We start from the raw sequence: 15,847 nt of genomic DNA, 5'->3' as shown, positions 1-15,847 counted from the left end.
CACTTATATGAGGAATCTAAAATAGTCAAACTGATAGAAGCAGAGAATTGACTGTCGCTTTCCAGAGACTGGGGACATGGGGAAATAATTTGTTGTTCAATTAGTAAAATGTTTTCTTTGTGTAAGATAAGTTCTAGATATATACTGTACAATATGGTAACTATATTTAAAAATACTTTATTATGAACTTCAAAAGTTTAACAGGGTAGATATGTTAAATGTACTCACTATACACACACACACACACACGTACAAATACCAAAAAAAAAAAAAAACCAACTACGAAGTGGCAAAGAAACTATTGCAGGTAAAGGATATATTTTTTACCTTGATTATGGTGATAGTTTCATACACACATATATATGTATACATATATGTGGGTTTCATATATATATATATACATTTATATACAGGTGGGTATGTGTATACATGTGTCTAAACTCATAAAATTATGTACTTTAAATATGTTCAGTTCTGTATATATTAATTATATGTCAATAAAGCTACTTTTTAAACTTTTATTTAATGAATATAAATTTCCAAAGTACAGCTTATGGATTACAATGGCTTTTTCCCCCCATAACTTCCCTCCTACCTGCAACCCTCTCCTCTCCCGCTCCCTCTCCACTTCCATTCGAATCAAGATTCATTTTCAATTATCTTTATACAGAAGATCAATTTAGCATATATTAAGTAAAGATTTCAACAGTTTGCATCCACACAGAAATACTGTTGATGAACAACTTAATACTTTATCCCTTTTAGTATTTTTTTTGTTCTACTTAATACTATTGGTTGAACTCTGTAATTAATACACAATTATTCTTAAGTGTTGAAATTTAACTGAAAAGTGATCCCTGTTAAATATAAGAGTGAGAATAAGAGAGGGAGGAGATGTACAATTTGGGACATGCTCAATCCCAAATTGACTTGCCCCAAATGGTAGAGTTAGAAACGTTCCAGGGGATTCCAATACAATCCCATCAAGGTGGCATGTACCAATGCCATCTCACCAGTCCAAGTGATCAATTTCTGTTCACAATTGATCATAATGATAGGACTAAGAGTCAAAGGGATCACATAAACAAGACTTGTGTCTGCAAATGCTAACCGATAGAATAAAAAAAGGGAGAGAATGATCCAACATGGGAAGCAGGACACACAACAGACTCATAGAATGGTAGATATCCTAAACAGCACTCTGGCCTCAGAATCAGCCCTTAAGGCATTCGGATCTGGCTGAATAGCCCATGAGAATATTTTAGGCATGGAAAGCCAAGACACTCTGGAAAAAAAACAACAACAACAACAACAACAAAACAAACCTAAATGAAAGATCTCTGCGAGTGAAATCCCAGTGGAAAGAACGGGCCATCAAAGAAGGAGGTACCTTTCTCTGAAGGGAGGAGAGAACTTCCACTTTGACTATGACCTTGTCTAAATAAGATCAGAGTTGGTGAACTCAAAAGCTTCCATAGCCTTGGCAACTCATGACAAGAGCCTAGGATGATTACTGACGCAATAAAGCTACTTTTAATACTGGTGGCTTCCCCATTTCCTGAGTTCCTGAGTATCTACAATGATCAGAATCACCTGATAACCTAAAATGCAAGGGTAGCTTGAGAGAGAGAAAAAACTTTTGTTTTAAGCCACTAAGATTTAGAGACTGTTTTTACAGCGTGGCCTAACCTGTCCTGACATACATTCATCTTATATTAAAAACATGGAGGCTTAACTGCATAATGCTAAAAGTCTCCAGTGATGTTACATTTTCAAAGACAAAATGCATAATAGCTTGAGTTTTCTAGCCCCAAATAACAAATATTCAGATACAATGTTACCTCTGTCATCATATATTTAATAACAAACTATGCTAAAAATTAGCTTGTCTAGAGAATTTTGACTGGCCACTCCCTAAACCTGATTTTTTTTTTTTTGCTTTAAGTATAGATAATAACCTAAGTGGCATATTTGAAGTGAATGACAATATTCATTTTGTCGCCAGCAGTGGCTGGCTTGTCTTGATTCTTTTTTGTGAAGGAGAAATGGATTACGTTCTGTGAGATGAATGTAGGTATAGTAAAGCAAAGTTTATTAAAGTATGTTACAAGAAAGGAAGGGGCAAGTTTAGAATATATGTGGCTCTCGTTTGGGGTTTTATCCCTAAAGTGTGAGGGGCCTTGACTGGTGATGTGGCCATGATGCTCATGATTGGCATCTGTGACTGATATCTGGGAGATGCATACCTTGGGCTCCCTGTGCATGTGGCTTTCCAGTATGCATCAGGAATGGCCATAGGGATGGAGGATGTGAAGGACAAAATACAATATTCATTATACTATAAGGATCATATAATGAAACAGGGTCATGCCAATGTCCAACTGGGTCTCATTGCACAAGTGCCATTAACTCAACTTTTCTGGGCTAGCTGACTGCTCATTTTATCAGAATACATTAGCCACAAGTTGAAAGGAAAAGAAGGCAAGGCATCTTGAACATCCTTGGGTAGAGACCAGGGTCCCTGGTCCCTTACCTGGAGGAGGGTTTTGTGACCCTTCCCAGTTGCTCATGTCTAACCCTCTGCTTGATAATTTTGTTCACCAGATGAAAGGAACTTTAATGGGAGGAGGGCAAGAGGCTCACTTAGATGACCTGGATATTACTTACTTCTTTGTAGTCATCTTTAGATATCTTTGAAATAAAATAGAAATTGGATAGTTTATTCTCTGGAGATTTATAAACAAAAAAGAATGTTAGGGTACAGGCATGGGGAGGGGTGGTGAAGGAGGGAAGGTGGTGAGTAAGATGAAAGATGAGGAGGTCGCTGAGAATTGGGAGGAAGCAACAGACAGCGGGGAAATCCAAACTTCCTCCCAAAGTGTCCATTGTACATTGAGGCCCAGAAGTGGATCCTGGGCACTGCCAGCTCCGAGGAACAGGAGAAACCCATCCTCCACATGCCCACCAGGATCTCCCAACCTGAAGACAGCAGACAGTCTAATAATGTGATTGGACTACCTTCGGGTCTTGATGGGTCACAAGGCTTCAAACAGTGCAGATAAATGCAAGCTAGAAAGGATGCTGCTGCTGCCACCTGGCTCTTCGAAGGCCTCCTGGGTCATCCACCATGTGTTGCTGGAGTTCAGCAAAGGGAACCACCTGACTTGCTTGCATTGTGTTTCCCCCTTGCTCTGCCCACTATGACCTTGAACCCCATGCACTGTGACCTCTCCCCTTCTTTCCCTTCCCACTGTGATTGGTGCATCAGTCACAAGGACTGTCCCATGTCAATGGAAAGGGGAAGAGGGTGGGTAACAGAGGATGATTGGGAGAACCCACTAAGCACTCAGAGCACTTGGCCAGAGACAGTAAAAACAGTTTATCATGCTCATTAATTTGGGATTTCAAAACACAGGTGAGAATTCCTGCCTACCCACCACCAAGTGCATGTCTTCATCACTTAAAAAGTAAGTTCCATTTGAAAATAAAAAACTAAAAAAAAAAAGGCTGTCTCAGGGCTGGTGTTGTGGCACAGTGGGTTAAGCTGTCACCTGCAATGCTGGCATCGCATAGCAGAGTTCTGATTCTGCTTCCAATCCAGTTCCCTGCTCATGCAGCTGAGAAAGCAATGGAAAATGGCCAGAGCACTTGGGCCCCCACCACCCATGAGGGAAAATGGTTGGAATTCCTGGCTCCTGGCTTCAGCCTAGCCTAGACCTGACTGTTGTGGCCATTTGAAGAGTGACCCAGCAAACAGAAGATCTCTCTCTCCCTTTTCTCACTCTCTACCCCACCTCTGCCACTTACTCACCCTCTCTGTCACTCTGCCTTTCAAATAAATAAATAAATCATTAAGCAAAACAAAACAAAAAAAGAATATGTGTCTCATTTCTTCTCTTTTTATGTCACAAAGGCCCTTTAAATTACCCAACTTCCATGTGTGGCTTTTTTTTTTTTTTTGACAGGCAGAGTGGATAGTGAGAGAGAGAGAGAGAGAGGAAGGTCTTCCTTTTTGCCGTTGGTTCACCCTCCAATGACCGCTGCAGCCGGCGCATCTCGCTGCTCCGAAGCCAGGAGCCAGGTGCTTCTCCTGGTCTCCCATGTGGGTGCAGGGCCCAAGCACTTGGGCCATCCTCCACTGCCTTCCCGGGCCATAGCAGAGAGCTGGCCTGGAAGAGGGGCAACCGGGATAGAATCCGGCGCCCCAACCGGGACTAGAACCCGGTGTGCCGGCGCTGCAAGGTGGAGGATTAGCCTGTTAAGCCACGGCACCGGCCAATGTGTGGCTTTTCATGTAAGTGTTTTTAGGCAATTTAGTTTACTTTCTGTATTTAATTAACACTGGTAAATATTCCCAATTTATTCATGCATTCCTCGACCTGTATTTTCTCCTTTACATTCCTATTTATTGGAATTAAAGCAAGCAAAGATTTCCTTTAATTTTTGCCACCTTGAAGACATGTTTTAATATAGTGTTTTGTGCATAGAAATCAGGTAAGACAATTTATATTTGCTGTTGAAACAAACACCAAGAGATACTGTGTTCAAAAAATATTTATGTATTCACTTGCATAGGCAAATCAATCTTGATAAATGAAATTGTCTAGAAGGAAAGAAGTGACAAATGTTATATTCTAGCAGTAGTATGGCGGAAAAGAAAGTATCCTGGTCTTTGAGTTCAGATCTTGGTTCTCTCATTTATTAGTCGTGCAGTTGTTGTTTTTTGTTTTTTTTTAAGATTTATTTATTTATTTGAGAGGCAGAGTTACAGAGAGAGAGAGAAGAAAGAGAGAGAGGGAGGTCTTCTATCCGCTGGCTCATTCACCAAATGGCCGCAATGGCTGGAGTTGGGCCGATCTGAAGCCAGGAGCCAGGAGCTTCCTCTGGGTCTCTGAAGTGGGTGCAGGAGCCCAAGCACTTGGGCCATCTTCCACTGCTTTCCCAGGCCATAGTAGAAAGCTGGACCGGAAGAAGAGCAGCAGGACTAGAAAAGGCACCCCAATGGGATGCCAGTGCCTTAGATGGAAGTTTAACCTACTATACCACAGCGATGGTCCCAGTGATGCATCTTTAAGAAAGTTACTTGGGGCAGGCATTGTGACAGAGCAAGTTAAACCACTACTTTTGATGCTTCCTGCATCCCATATGCCAGTGCCTCCATTGGAGTCTCCATTTCTTTCTTTCTTTCTTTCTTTCTTTCTTTCTTTCTTTCTTTCTTTCTTTCTTTCTTTCTTTCTTTCTTTCTTTCTTTCTTTCTTTCTTTTTCTTTCTTTCTTTCTTTCTTTCTTTCTTTCTTTCTTTCTCTTTCTTTCTTTCTTTCTTTCTTTCTCTTTCTTTCTTTCTTTCTTTCTTTCTTTCTTTCTTTCTTTCTTTCTTTCTTTCTTTTTTTTGACAGGCAGAGTGGACAGTGAGAGAGAGCGAGAGACAGAGAGAAAGGTCTTCCTTTTTGCCATTGGTTCACCCTCCAATGGCCACCGCGGCCAGCGTGCTGCAGCCGGCGCAACACACTGATCTGAAGGCAGGAGCCAGGTGCTTCTCCTGGTCTCCCATGGGGTGCAGGGCCCAAGCACTTGGGCCATCCTCCACTGCACTCCGGGGCCATAGCAGAGAGCTGGCCTGGAAGAGGGGCAACCGGGACAGAATCCAGAGCCCTGACCGGGACTAGAACCCGGTGTGCCGGTGCCGCAAGGCGGAGGATTAGCCAATTGAGCCGCGGGGCAGGCCGGAGTCTCCATTTCTTATACAGCTTTCTTCTAATGCATCCTATGGGAGGCAGCAGATAATGGCTCAAGTGCTTATGTCCCTGCAACTTATGTGAGAGATGTAAATAGTGCTCTTGGCTTCAGTCTGGTCCAGCCTCAACAGTTGTGGGCCTTTGGGGAGTGAACTAACAGATGAAAGCTCGCTCTTACTCTCTCTCTCTCACACTCTTTCTCTCCCTCCTTCCCTCCCTCCTTCCCTCCCTCCTTCCCTCTCTCTCTTGCCCTGTTCAAATAAATTTTTAAAAAAAATTTTTGCTAAAAAAAGTTTACTTAAACTCTTCAAAATACAGCTTCTTTATTTAATAAATGAAAAGAAAGTTGCTTGCCTTTCCAAAATTTTTGTTCAAATAAATGAAGAGAAATAAGAGTTCATCATAATATACATTTTCTATTAATTTTTGAATACCCATTTCTTGCATAGCTTTTTAAATTTGGGGAATTAAAATAAACTTATTTTCTAAATTCAATTTTCCAGGAACTTTTTAAAGCCCCCTTATATATTTTTTTTATTTTTATTTTTGTATTTTATTTTTTGACAGGCAGAGTGGACAGAGAGAGAGACAGAGAGAAAGGTCTTCCTTTGCCGTTGGCTCACCCTCCAATGGCCGCCGCAGCTGGCGTGCTGCGGCCAGCACACCGCGCTGATCTGATGGCAGGAGCCAGGTGCCTATCCTGGTTTCCCATGGGGTGCAGGGCCCAAGCAGTTGGGCCATCCTCCACTGCACTCCCTGGCCACAGCAGAGAGCTGGCCTGGAAGAGGGGCAGCCAGGACAGAACCGGCGCCCCGACCGGGACTAGAACCCGGTGTGGCGGCGCCGCAAGGCGGAGGATTAGCCTAGTGAGCCACGGCGCCAGCCTTTAAAGCCCCCTTATAAAAAAAACAATTAGAAAATTACACATAATTAGGTTCATGCCAGGGATAATTTTTTGATAAACCCTGCCAGTCAATAATATGTAACAGTGTGCAAGCTACCACCACTTACTTCAAATACTGGAAATGAGAGAAATTGTAACACAGTGATTAAAGTCTGAAATCAGATTGCCTATTTGAGTTGTAGTTTCATCACATACAGGCTATATGGAAGTCCCTCAACTTCTCTAAGCATGTGTCCTCATGTGTAAATGGAGATAATAATGGTGTATCTCTCCTATGGTGGTCATGAGAAGTCAATGAGCAAACAATGCTTAGGACAGTGTTTGCTGTGTAGTAAATACTCAATAGATGTTAGTGAATATACAAGGGTACTTCCAAAAGTTCAGGAAAATGGAACTGAAAGATAACTTTTCTACCAAAATTTTTGGATCCATGTGTAGCTTTTTAATACTATGCGTTTTCAACAAAAGTTTTCAAGACTCCCTTGTCTGCATGAATTTAAAAAGTTTGGCAGCCCAAATTTTTCAATTCCATTTTCTAGGAACTATGAAGAAAGTTTGTAATCACAAATGCAAGCATTTTGTTTTCCCATGCTCATATTTGACTTAGAGATGAAACTTGGTGTAAAGGAAGAGAAAGCACAAACAAGGAATGGGATAAAGTTCACATTATTCACATTTCACTGACTACATTTCCACTTCCTTGATTCCCAGACCAACACTGTATCAACTACAGATTGTACCTAATGCAATAGCACTGCATCCTTCCCTTTTCTCTCAAGGGCAGGTTGCTTTCTCAGCAGCAAAACGGAAACTGTTTCCTGTGCTTCAGTATTTGTGTCAGCTGCAAAATTGAAAGTATTTTTTGTCACCTGCACTGCTGTCAGCAGAAAAAAAAAGAAACTAGAGGAACATAATTTCAGCACTAACACAAGTATCAGAATGATTTACCTGTCTGTTCTGCTTCACTTTCATCTCAGCTCTCAGAGTTTCATTCATCAATATTTTATTTACACACACATATCTCATTTTTACGCTGTTTCTCTCCCCACTGCCAGATGGCTATGTTGTGTGCATAGTGTTCATCACGGGGAAGGAGAAAGACACACAACTGCATAGTGTTGGCATCTAGGAGGGGCTCATAAAACCACATTTTCTAATGTGAAACATCCGTGAATAATGGGACAGGCTGAAGCAAATATTTGTTCCCCTTTGAAGAAATACCAGACGGTGGCCAAAGAAATGAGCAACTTGATTCAAAGGGGGTCAAATATCAAGGTACATTATTAAAAATTAGAAATCGATAAACTGATGAGGTTAATCCTTCTGCTAATACAGATTTTTTTTTTTTTGCTGGTGACAGGCATTCCAGTGCTCTGTATTGTCCATGTGAAACACCAAATGCAGGAAGTTGCCACCATTACCAGTGAGAAGTAATTTCACAGGTTAGTATATCTGACCGGGGAATTCTTCTAATACCCAGCTTAAAGTGTCAAATGAAAGAAAAAGAGCAAATTTGAACAAGTCTCAGTATTTCCTTTTCTAGTCATAATGAGTTTTCATAAAAAACAATTCCACCAAAAAGTCTGTCTTAAGAGGTCAGACTATAGTCATCAGAGCCTAGATTAGAATTCTAGCTTTACTACTTACCTGTAACTGGAAACAATAAAAACAACAACAACAATAACAAAAAAAACCACTCACATATATTGAAGAACTTTTTTGTGATAAATGAGAAATTAGAAATAATTACTTAGCACAGTTCCTGCCATAAAAACTAAATAAATCGTAGTTACTTTTGTTGCAGAATCGAATTCTGAAATACCTGAGGTTTTTCTTTGCTGTATTTTTCTGCTTCTCTGAAACTTTCCACCTACTGAATCATTTGGAGACATTTTTTCCACTTGGAGAAATGAGGACACAGAAGAACCCCAACAGAACAAATTCATTCGAGTTTTTACACATAGTTTTCAAAACTTTCAGAAGAACTTTGAACATCAAGGCACTTTCCAATTGTGACAATTGACTATTCTAAGAAGAAAGAGTTCTTTCGTGTCTGTTTGTCTTAGTTTCAAAAGCTTGATCTTTCCTGAAGACCCTAAGGATGATTGCAGCCTAGTGCTGTAAAAATTTATTCTAAAGTATAAGTATTTATACAACACTCTATGTTACATATTGCAATGGTTCCCAGAATGTAGTCTCTGGACCAACAGCATTAGGCCCCATCCATTCTGAATCACAAACTCTGGGGCATGGCCCAGCAATTTATGTTAATTCACCTTCTACATTATTCTGATGGATGCTCAAATTAGAGATATGCTGACATATAGTAGTAGTATAGGTATACAGAATATCAAAATACATTTGTGGGAGGGAGGGCTCAGAGGACACCCATACCTTGTCTTATAGGATATAGCCCAGGGGGGCTGCAAGTATTATAGTCCCCAAATCCAGGGTGAAATAGAACAGTGGAGTAATAATGATTCCATGAAATATCTTAGCAGCATGGCCTAAGGACAAAGTCCTTTTTGTTTCCACAGCAGGGAAAGGAACTGGGAGTTCATATGTCCACCAATCCAACAAATAGCCAAAAGGGACAGACAAGGCACAAAAGAGAAATAGTGAACTTGAAGGAATCACCCAGCTGGGAAGAGAAGAATGCAGCAAAAGACAATGCTGCATAAACAGCATTCTAGACTATACTAGATGGAGGGGTACAAAAATATTTGAGGGGGCCAGCACTGTGGCACAGCTGGTTAAAGCCCTGGCCTGAAGCACCAGCATCCCATATGGGCACCAGTTCGAGTCCTGGCACTCCTCTTCTGATCCAGCTCTCTGCTATGGCCTGGGAAAGCAGTAGAAGATGGCTCAAGTCCTTGGGCCCCTGCACCCGCGTGGGAGACCCGGAGCAAGCTCCTGGCTCCTGGCTTTGGATCGGCGCAGCTCCGGCTGTTGCAGCCATCTGGGGAGTGAACCAGCGGATGGAAGACCTCTCTCTCTGTCTCTGCTTCTCTCTGTAACTCTGTATTTCAAATAAATAAAATTAAATTAAAAAAAATACTTGAGGACTAGACCCTCTGGCTTCTCAGTGGAAAGCAGCCTCATACAAACATCCACAGGGAATCAGACACCCTCTGCTAATATGTTAGTTTCCCCACCATGTATGCAACTTATACCATCCCTAGATCTTTAAACATGTCTTAGGAGAAAGTGGAGGAGGAGGGATAAAACCCTTAACTATGTTTAAATCCTAAATCGAAAGACCCTGCTGATTAGATTACTTTGCTTGTTCTTGATGTTTTCTCTAGCACAGAAGTTTAGAGTTATAAAATGATTTCTAGAAAATGAAATAAGGTATGATTTTTTTCACTCCATTTCATGGCTGAAAATAATCAACTGCTAGAATATTACTAATACTAATAATAGTAGTAGCCTCTCTACATGAGATGAACAAACACTAGACTTCACATGAAACTTAAATTGATGCTACATGAATATGCAGTAGCAAATCTTTGTATATTTTGTCAAGGAAATAACACAATTTGAACATGAAATTGTAACAGTTGCCTATCAGTTTTACTTCTTACTGAGGATGTTATTTGTAATTTCATTTTTTGGTTAATTTTTTTATTAATTTATTTGGTTAATTATTTGGTTATTTTTATTTGGTTAATTTTGGCTACCAGATGAATATATTAATATTATTTACATATTTGTGATGTGCTATTCACATATGTGTGCATGTATATGTGTATACATACACAATGTGTGTAAGTTAATAAAGAACAATCATAAACTGCCATGATTTCTAAGCAATGTACCAAAACTAATAATAATAGGTTTGAGTTTTCAACAATATCATAAACTCCATCAACATTTCATTATCCAGACTCTTTCCAAGGCATTTAGCAGCTAACCAAGCTTTTGCAACTTTGGATATGAAGTCACCTGTGGCTTACCCTGAGGCCATAGTTCTAAGCTGGTATAGACTTGACTGGCCTCCATTCATTTGTACCTAAGCGGCAAACCAACCACCAAAATGGAAGGAGAAATTAAATTTGCTTACTGGGTCTTCCTATTAGAAACAAATTTTTAAAAATTTTATTTGAAAATAAATTCATATTTAAGACAAGTAAAAAATAAGTTACTACAAGGAACACTTTTATAATATTTTCTTAGCTATATCTATTTTTTTTAAGATTTATTTATTTATTTGAGAGTCAGAGTTACACACAGAGAGGAGAGGCACAGAGAGAGAGAGAGAGGTCTTCCATCCAATGGTTCACTCCTCAATTGGCTACAACGACTGGAGCTGTGTTGATCTGAAGCCAGAAGCCAGGAGCTTCTTCTGGGTCTCCCACGTGGGTGCAGGGGCCCAAGGACTTGGGCCATCTTCTACTGATTTCCCAGACCATAGCAGAGAGCTGGAGTCAGAGTGGAGCAGCCAGGTCTTGAATCGGCACTCATATGGGATGCTGGTGCCTCAAGACAGGGCGTTAACCCACTGCACCACAGTGCCAGCCCCAGCTATATCTATTGTTTACATTCTACCCAGTTTGCTCTTGTTCTCATGGTTTTGACACACAGACATACATAATATTTTTTCTGAACCATCAAAGGGTAAATTATATGTATCATGGTCCTAAGAATAAAATATAGTACAATATTTTATCTAATCTATCTTTAATATTCCAATTTTGTCAGTTAATCCAATAGTATATTTTGTAAATGTCATTTCCCCCTCCAGTTGAGAAGGAAATGGACCTGGTATCATATACACCTGTCATATCTTGTTAGGCTTCTTTATTCAGGGACAGTACCATAGTTTTCTTTGCCTTTAGATAATCCAGTCAAGATATAGCGCAAATTCTCCAAGGTAAAATTATTATTATTTTCCTCATTTGTAAGTAATAAAAAGTCCATGGGGGTCACTTTGAGATGGTACAAGCACCATGCTCCTCAGAATGAATGATCCAATCTTTACCACAATTATTGTAAAATTATTTTCCACTTCAGTACTCCCTCCATACTTACCAGCATTCTATTTTAAGCAAGAGCCCTGCCTTGCATTTATTTATAGATTTAGCTATTATTGTTAGTATAGATTTACAAATTCTTGTTTTTCCCAATAATTTCCTTGCTTTTGATGCTTATATTGTTTCAGATTTTACCAGAGGAAACTGTTTCAATATGATATCTATATTCTTGTTACATGCTACTAAGAAAATAAAAATGATTATTATATATTTGTATAACAAGTTGTTCCAGGCTCATCTGTGTCTATCCTATCCCAACACTGAAATCAGTCATTTCTCCAAATATCTTGGGAAAACACTTTCTTGCTCTAGTTTTGTCCCATGTTTTGAGCAGAGTTCAGGTCTTAGGATTTCCTTATTGTATTGTCAGATTGTTTTGTTCCATTTTTTCACATTTCAATGACATTCAAGAAAGAATGAGTCTCTCCCACCAGGTGGAAACAGACATTGACTTGGAAGTTCCCCACCAGAAGCTTGCTTCACATTGCATTACACAGACCTGAATTGGCACCATGTGTAATTTGTGGGCACAAGATTATGTGTGTCAAAATAGAGAAAGAGAATTTCGCTTCCAGTTTGCGTTCCTGTCCTATATATCCATGTTTATTGACTAGAAGTGTGTGTGTGTGTGTGTATTCACAAATGCATATAAAGCAAGAATACAGCAACTAAATTATTTATGGCTTCACCCAAATTGGGTGAGAGAGTTTCAAATGCTTAGGAAAAAATACAAAACAAAAACAAATGAGAATATAGCTTTTAGTATTTAAAAATCTTTTTCAGTGTAATTATTATATAAAAAAGTAAGTGAATAACCTAGATGTTTTGTGGTACTCCTCAGGCCTCCACGTATATTGCACATCACCATATTGGAAAAGAAAAACTTGCTGCAAGCCAAAGATCCAGACAAGTAAAGATTCTGTATGAAACCATTTAGTTATAGCAAACCCTTTTTCCAGAAGCAATCTAATAGGAGGTGAGGACAGCAGCACATCACTTATGGGAAGGCAGAACAACTATGATTTGGTTGATGAAGTGCCCTACCCATAGCATTTCTGGCTCTAAGAATGGTCCGTGCTAACAATAACTATCTTTTCTGAAGCTATGAGAGGCTGAAAAAATGAATATGAGCTCTTTGCCGCATAGAGATGAGGAAGTTCTATTTGTAGGGAATCATATTTCTCTGTTGTGGAAGAGAATAGCCAGACTATTCAGAAAGCAATGAAAAAGGCGAGGTTTGAAAGTTGCAGGCTCGCTGACATGTTCTCCGGCTGCAGCCAGCCCTCTAATCTCAGGGAGGAGTGCAGTGTCATTCACAGGAAATTAAAATCTCAAAGGATGAATTTAGCTATGTGGCTGAGAATGTGCTTCAATCAAAAAAGACTATTGTCATCTGGCTGAAAATATCCTCATTATTTATTTCCCTTTTTTTGGCTGAGGACTTCTTGTGTAAAACAATGCAAGATGAAATTCAGAGAAAAAAAAAAAAACCTTCACAACATTTGATGGTGTTCTTTCTCTTGGTACCAGTATCTGTCTTTGACCTATGAAAGACAGCAATATCTCTCAAAGCAACTTCAAACCTAGGAAGTTAGGTTGTATGCAGCACAACTAAGAAATAACTTCAGTATTGGCAAAGATATCAGATTACATTGCGCCTACCACAGAGGTGCAGGCATAATCATGAAAACCTACTAGCTGGTTCTCTGTAGCTCTGCATGAGAGAGATGTTCTATATCAATTTCTAGGATAAATCATGTTATTACTGTTGCTGTCGTTGTTTTTGAGGACAGTCTATCTTCATCCTTATAATTTTCAACCCTGGAGGACTTGTGAAGTTACTGTGCCTTAGTCAGAATAGACCTTTTGAACTGACATATTAGAAAACAAATTCTTCATGGTGGAATTTATGGGATAACTATCACACGACTTGACATTCCATAACTACAGACTATGCTTTCAGGCCCTCCAGGATTTCTACCTGATTGCTAATTGGGGGGTTTTATTGTAGGTAGTGCTGAAGTCTGGGTGATAAGGGTCAGATTTGAAATTTCTGACAGTACCACATGACAGAGGAAGTGAGGCCTTGCCTCTCAGATTGTCCACCTGTGCGACCAAAGGGGAAAGAGAGGGATGGGGACTTGAAAGCATTTTTTTTTTTTGGTCAAACATCAAAACTGTAGTCTTCTAAATCTATCACAACTGAATCCTGATTGTACTCATGACTAAAGTGCGCCAAATTTTATCTAATTGAATTTGAGTTTGCCTAAGGATGAATTTTAGGTGCCTAATACCTAAATAACACAGTTCAATTAATATGACTAAATTTTTTAAGGAATTTTCTCTTTCTTGTTTTCTTTATTTGAATGGCAGAGTTACAGAGAGAGAGAGAGAGAGAGAGAGAGAGAGAGAGAATCTTCCATCCAGTGGTTCACTCCCTCAATGGCTTCAATGGCCAAGGCTGGGCCATGCTAAGGCCAGGAGCCAGGAGCTACATCTGGGTCTCCCACATCAAGCACTTGGGCCACCCTCTGTGACTTTCCCAGGTGTATTAGCAGGGAGCTGTATCAGAAGTAGAGCAGCCAGGACTAGAACTGGTGCTGATATGGGATGCTGGCACTGCAGGCAGCAGCTTAACCCATGGCGCCACAATGTTGGCCCCAAGGAATTCACTCATACATTAGATTCTCAGGATCACAGCAAATGCATGGTAATGACTATAATATAATTGCTATCAATTCTCATGTTAATGTGTCATTAATACAAAGAGAACAGATTGAATGCAGTTCACAGATACAATTCTGTGAATATAATGATACCTTTTCCTTCCTCCCTCCCTCCCTCCTGACTTCTCTCCTTCCTTTTTCCCATCCTTCCTTTCTTTATTTTTTAATTTTTGAGATAATATTTTTATTTACATTATAGTCAAAGGCTTAATGCTCAACTAAATAAGATGTTCAACAGGTAAAAAATAAAAAGACCATTGTTTGTCAGGAATAAAAGCAAGGGTTATAAACAATAACCAAATAAAACGATGTCCATTTCACTCATAAACAGTAACTTTTAAAATAGTCACTGATCATTAAAACTACAATAGTAGGGGCCAGCGATGTGGCACAGTGGGTTAATGCCATGGCCTGAAGCGCCAGCATCCCATATGGGCACCAGTTCGAGACCCGGTTTCTCCACTTCTGATCCAGCTCTCTGCTATGGTCTGGGAAAGCAGTAGAAGATGGCCCAACTCCTTGGGCCCCTGCACCCACTTGGGAGAGCCAAAAGAAGCTCCTGGCTCCTGGCTTTGGATCTGCACAGCTCTGGGCCAATTGGGGAGTGAACCATTGGATGGAAGACCTCTCTCTTTCTCTCTCTCTTCCTCCCTCCCTCCCTCTCTCTCTCTCCTTCTCCTTGTCTCTTCGTGTAACTCTGCCTTTCAAATAAATAAATAATTTTTTAAGAAAACTACAATAGTATATCTCCATATATTAATTACCACAAATAAGAGAAAATGTGGTATTTTTCTTTTGGGGTCTGGCTTATTTCCCATAGTATAATGATCTCCAGTTGTTGAAAATGTCAGGATTTCATTCATTTTATGGGTAAGTAATATTCTACCATGTATATATAAATCACATTTTGTCTATCAATCATTAGTTGATGAACATCTAGGTTGGTTCTATATCTTGGCTATTATGATATGAGCTTCTGTAAACATGAAGGTACAGATAACTGCTTCATATGTTGATTTCATTCCATTTGGGTATTTTCCCAGGAGTGGGATGGCTGGGTCATATGGTAGATCTATTCTCAGATTTCTAAGGAATCTGCATACTGTGTTCCATAATGGTTGTATTAGTTTACCATTCCCCAAAACAGTGTATTAGGATACCTTTTGCTCCACATCCTCGCCAGCTTTTGTTATTTTGTGAGATTTGTATCACACTGATTATAATTGGAGTGAAGTAATACCTTCTTGTGGTTTTTATTTGCTTTTGGCTGATGGCTAGTGATCCTGCAAATTTTTTATGTGTGTGTATTGGCCAATTGTATTTCCTCCTTTGAAAAATGTTTATATCCTTTGCCTTTTTCTTAACTGGATTGTTTGTTCTATTGTTGTTGAGCTTCTTGAGCTCTTTATATATGGTGGAGAGTAATCATTTATTCAATGCATAGTTTGCA

Source organism: Lepus europaeus, chromosome X (genome assembly GCF_033115175.1).
Source record: "Lepus europaeus isolate LE1 chromosome X, mLepTim1.pri, whole genome shotgun sequence".
In the NCBI taxonomy this organism is placed as follows: Eukaryota; Metazoa; Chordata; class Mammalia; order Lagomorpha; family Leporidae; genus Lepus; species Lepus europaeus.
This window is presented reverse-complemented; position numbering follows the sequence as displayed.